Here is a 5,696-nt window from a genome sequence, read left to right as displayed (position 1 = left end):
AGTCAGGTGCAAGTCATACGACTTAGCTGCAGTCCCTGGCACCTTTGGGGCTGCCGCCACACCCGCTCCTCACAGTTCTATCCATTGCCTTCTTCATAGCTGCCTCTAGAACACCACAAAGTGTCTGCTCTGTGCTCAGGACACAGTATTGCTTTCCAGTCTCTCACTCTAGAATGTTCTGTGCAAACTTAACTCAGACTCAGCCTTTCAGAAAACCCTTTCTTATTGTTCCACATTGAACCAGCTGTTTTTTCCAAAGCTTTTTATTGTCTCCTTGTGAGTTTCACATTATGCATTCTAGCTCCACTTATCTCCTCGTCCTCTCATATCCACCCTTGCTCTTGCTATCTCTCTCTGCTAAATGAACACACACACACACACACACACACCCCAAAGCATAGAAAACCATCTCATTGTGGAAGCTGTAATATGTCACAGTATGTCCCACAGTCTAGCCCTCTGTCCACACATCTTCACTTGCAAATGTTTATTGCAATGAGTCATTGGTCTCTGGTTTGAGACCTCTGGCTTCTGTGACACCATCAATATTAGATCTTCACTGGGATTCCTCCTGGTTACCGTGTTGTTGCCCTGTGTCATGGGGACCCTCAGATTTGGAACTGCAAAACTGGCCCCTTCATGCATCCCAACCATTCACAGATGATACAGATTTTGGGGTGGGCTAAGTCAGAGCCTTGGATTTGGCCTGGGTGGTATCTGAGCTGGTCAGTGTGCCAGATCTCCCTCATCTGCACCACTATGGTGAGCTCTCCAGCACTGCTCCCGATAGGTCACCCAATGCTACCATCAGCAGGAGGCAGGGAGCTCTCCTGCTCTCATGCCATCAGGACCCCCTTACCTGTACCCATGCTCCAGAGCCAGGTCCACTGTGCTGCCCAGTCAAGGTGCAGGGCCCACTCTCACAAGTGCTTCAGCCTATGAGGGGCTGGGCCAGTTCTCTCATGCTCACACCCCGGGACTGACTCACCTGTGCCATCAGGGACCAGCTCCACTGTGTTGCCCTGAGGACTACAGAGAGTAAGGGTGCAGGGTCAGCTCACCCACTCTCAAGATCCCCGAGGCCAGTTCTTCTGACTGCCTCCATTGGCAAGGGGTTAGAGGGCCCCCCTTACCCCAGGCCATTTCTTGGCAGAGGAGTGGCAGTTTATGACACTCTGGGCAGCTTTCTGGACTCTGTAGTCAGCTTTCCCACTCTCACACACTCAGGGCCAGCTTATTCACACCCCACTACCAGGGACAGCTCCACTGGGCTGCTTGTGTGAAGTGCAGGGTCTGAGTACTGTGACTGGTGAGAGGTGGTCAGATCTCCAAAGTGCCACAGCCAGTGAGAGGCAGGGCCAGTTCTGCAGAGCCCCTGGACATACGTGTGGTCCCCATGGCTGCCATAGCTAGGGATATCCCCATGTTCTCTAGTGGTGATAGGTGCCACAGACATCAATACTGGCTGTATAGACCCAGACCCAGACATTGCCCTTACTGGCAGCTTTGGCTGGGACCTCAGAGTGGCCCCAGGTGGCAGGGCTGGCCAGACTACCCCTCTCTGACTCTCTTCATAATGCTCAAACTGCTGCACTTCTCTTTCTTTCACATTTGTCCACCAAATTTTGCATATTGTTCTTGCTTCTGCTGCAGGCTGGCCACATGGCTGTCAGAGCCCTGGGTGATATCCTTCATCCATGCTGTGTGGTGTGGCAGCAGGTGTGTGCCTACAGCCTGGCCTGTTCTGTGAGGTGGAGGGCAGGTCTGTGTGTGCCTTTTCCCACCAGCACCACATGGCATGGTAGAACACAGGTCTCTGTGTATCTTCATCTTCCTGTGCTACACTGTCTCGATTTGATTTGATTTTTATGAGTCCTAGGCATAAAATAGCTTTGTCCACTAAGTCAGGCATCAAGCTAGGGTGAACAAAGGACTGCCATCTGCTCTGCCCCTGACTGATGTAAGAACACGACCACCAACAAAGTGTTTCTTTGCCCATTGTCGGCAGGAGGAAGGCAGCTGTTTATTTTTCTCACCTTCTTTCCCTCTCCCGTTTTTCACTTGAGTTATGGAATATGAGAACATAGCGATGTTTTTATAAGACCAGGTATTCCAGCAGTAAATAAATGCCTTTCTATTATAAGTTTTGTTTGTACAAAACTTCATCTCCTTTAGTTTGTATTCTTTTAATTTTAGAACAAAATAAAGCAAACAAGAACCCCACAATACATAATACCTAACTCTGCTATTCTGTAGGAGGGGATTTTCCTGCCTTAAGGCACAAGGATAGGATAGATAAGATCCTCTAGACAGGAGCAGAAAGCCAGGTGGGGGGGTCCCCTAATCTACTTCTTCCATGGAAGAGGCATTCTTTTTTTTTTTCCATTTTTTATTAGGTATTTAGCTCATTTACATTTCCAATGCTATACCAAAAGTCCCCCATACCCACCCACCCCCACTCCCCTACCCACCCACTCCCCCTTTTTGGCCCTGGCATTCCCCTGTACTGGGGCATATAAAGTTTGCGTGTCCAATGGGCCTCTCTTTCCAGTGATGGCCGACTAGGCCATCTTTTGATACATATGCAGCTAAAGTCAAGAGCTCTGGGGTACTGGTTAGTTCATAATGTTGTTCCACCTATAGGGTTGCAGATCCCTTTAGCTCCTTGGCTACTTTCTCTAGCTCCTCCATTGGGAGCCCTGTGATCCATCCATTAGCTGACTGTGAGCATCCACTTCTGTGTTTGCTAGGCCCCGGCATAGTCTCACAAGAGACAGCTACATCTGGGTCCTTTCAATAAAACCTTGCTAGTGTATGCAATGGTGTCAGCGTTTGGATGCTGATTATGGGGTGGATCCCTGGATATGGCAGTCTCTACATGGTCCATCCTTTCATCTCAGCTCCAAACTTTGTCTCTGTAACTCCTTCCATGGGTGTTTTGTTCCCACTTCTAAGGAGGGGCATAGTGTCCACACTTCAGTCTTCATTTTTCTTGAGTTTCATGTGTTTAGGAAATTGTACCTTATATCTTGGGTATCCTAGGGTTTGGGCTAATATCCACTTATCAGTGAGTACATATTGTGTGAGTTCCTTTGTGAATGTGTTAGGAAGAGGCATTCTTATCACCCTAAAGTGATGAGGGGGATCTGGCCCAAATAGGCTCAGTTTTATTCAACTCTTCCTGATCAATGTGTGTGTCCCTAAACATTTTCTTTTTCTTATCTTTGCTAACTGTCATCCTCCTCGTCTGATCCCACATCTCAATCTTAGGCTTCTCCTCATTATCCGTATCTTCTTCCTCTTTCTCACCATTCTCTTCCTCTGCCTCATTCTCACTGATCTCCTCTCGTTCCTTCTCCAAGTAGAGGGTGATAAGATAGTCTATGAACTATGAGTGTTTCTTTACCACTTCCTTGGCCCTCCTCTCCTCTAAGTAGTTTGCCTGGTCATCTTTGAGGTGAAGGATCACTTTGGTACCTCAGTCCATGTGTTCACCATGGTCTGCAGAAACTGTGAAGGATGCACCAGCAGGAGATCCCCGGGCATACTGCTCATCATCATTGTGCTTTGTGATCACAACCACTTTCTCTGTCACTAGATATGCTGAATAGAATCCAACACCGAACTGCCAGTCTTGGAGATGCCTGCACCAGCTTGGAGAGCCTCCATGAACACCTTCATGCCAGACATAGCAATGATTCTCAACTTACATATGAGGTCACCCCTGATCATGGCAATGCCTGTGTTCACTAAAGTCACTGTGTGCTCCCACTCTTATCTTGTCCAAGGCATCAGAAGCATTAGAGATCAACTCCAGAAGGAGAGATTCCCTTATTTGAATAGAAAGTATTGATGATAAAGGACATGGGCTGAGAGATTTCTGCCTGGAAGGCAAAGGTCTCTCCCTCTCCCTCTCCATGGTGCACTTCCTTAGGCATCTTGACAGGAAAACCAACTAGTGGTACAGAGCAGAGTAGTCCTGGACCACACCCGACTCACATGCCAAGCTTACCTTGCAAAGGAGTGGTTCAAGAGAGCTCTCTATTGTAATTTTTATGGTTTTTGCATTTAATTCTCAAAAAGAACTTCTTTACCTTCTTGGAGTTCGTGATGATTAGATTATTTAATACTCAGTGTATTTTGTTACACCTTGCATCTATAACTATACTTTAAGTTTTCTAGACCATGCATTTGCTTAAGTCTTTTTATGTTACCCTTTACAATCTTACTGTTTTGATATTTGCCTGTATTGAGCAGGCAATAGGTGATTAATAAACAGAAGGACAGTGGATAGAGGTGATCTGATCAGCACCATATGTCAGTGATTGCACAGAGCAGGGTTTTCTGCCAGGATAATACGTGTCCGATGCTTTTGAATTGATCTATCCCCTTGTATAAGTAATGTTGGGGAATTCCATGCTCCAGTTCTATTTTGCATTCTCTATTTCCCTCCATACCTCTCTTCCTTCTTCCTTCCCTCTCTCCCTCCCTCCCTCCCTCCCCACTCCCTCTCTAAATCCCAAAAATGTTAGTGAGGTATGTTTATATGCATGTGTCTATGGATGCCTTTGCGTGGAACCCATAGGTTGATATTGATGTCTTTCTTTATAGTCTTCCACATTACTTATTTAGTTTGAAATAGTTTTGTCAGCATATATTAATTGTACATAATAATGTTCACTATGCTATATTGATACATGTACATAATATATTTTGGTCTCATTTACTCTCTCACTCTCCACTTACTCCTGTTGTTTTCTTTCCTACTAGCCTCATATCTACCTTTTAGGCTTTCTTTCTTGTCCTTCTGCAACTAAATGAATTTCACTAGAGTTGCTTACTTGAGTGTGGGTCAGACTTACAGGAACTTGGGCACCTTACCAGTGTGACACTGAAGAAAATCTCCCTCTCCCTGTGATCCACTGTTAATTGTACAAACCCTCAGGGAGAAGTGCTGTTGTTGCAAGAGCCCTTTCCACTTCCTTGGTGTACTGGTTAGTTTTGTGTCTATCACAGAGAAAGGAGCTTCAGTTGAGGAAATGCCTCCATGAGATCCAGCTGTAAGGCATTTTCTCAATTAGTGATCAAGGGGGAAAGGACCCTTGTGGGTGGTGCCATCTCTGGGCTGGTAGTCTTGGGTTCTATAAGAGAGCAGGCTGAGCAAGCCAGGGAAGCAAGCCAGTAAAGAACATCCCTCCATGGCCTCTGCATCAGCTCCTGCTTCCTGACCTGCTTGAGTTCCAGTCCTGCATCCTTTGGTGATGAACAGCAGTATGGAAATGTAAGCTGAATAAACCCTTTCCTCCCCAAATTGCTTCTTGGTCATGATGTTTGTGCAGGAATAGAATCCCTGACTAAGACACTTGGCAAGATCATCACAGGGTGATAGGGTCTCTCACTGAACATGGGGTTCACTGACTTGGAAAGACTAAATGGCGAGAGAGCTCCAGGGATCCCCTCTTTCCAGGGATCTTCCAGCAAACCCTTGGCCTCCTCAGGGCTGTCTACAGGAATGCATCCCAAGCTTGGCTTTCTACATGGTGCTGACGACCTGAACTCAGTTCCTCATGCTTGAGCAGTGGGTACTTTACCTACTGAGCTATTGCCACAGCCCTTCATTGTCTTCCAAGAGCTAAACAGAAGAGATAGAGTTAGCAAGGCTTAGAAAGAAATGAAGAATAGGTGTGAATCTTTCA

At 46.5% G+C, this 5,696-nt stretch overlaps 1 non-coding gene and 1 pseudogene across 1 annotated transcript; both read right to left on the bottom strand.

Annotated features, from left to right (window-relative positions):
* Positions 1-1,866: 1,866 nt before the first annotated feature.
* On the bottom strand, positions 1,867-2,013 carry LOC115490055. Its single transcript, XR_003955489.1, has one exon. It is a non-coding gene; the product is annotated as a small nucleolar RNA SNORA48 (small nucleolar RNA).
* On the bottom strand, positions 3,133-4,026 carry Gm11875 (predicted gene 11875; annotated as a pseudogene).

The sequence above is a fragment of the Mus musculus genome, chromosome 4, assembly GCF_000001635.26.
Source record: "Mus musculus strain C57BL/6J chromosome 4, GRCm38.p6 C57BL/6J".
Taxonomy (NCBI): domain Eukaryota; kingdom Metazoa; phylum Chordata; class Mammalia; order Rodentia; family Muridae; genus Mus; species Mus musculus.
The sequence above is the reverse complement of the archived record's forward strand: the minus strand, read 5'-3'. Positions and strand labels throughout refer to the sequence as shown.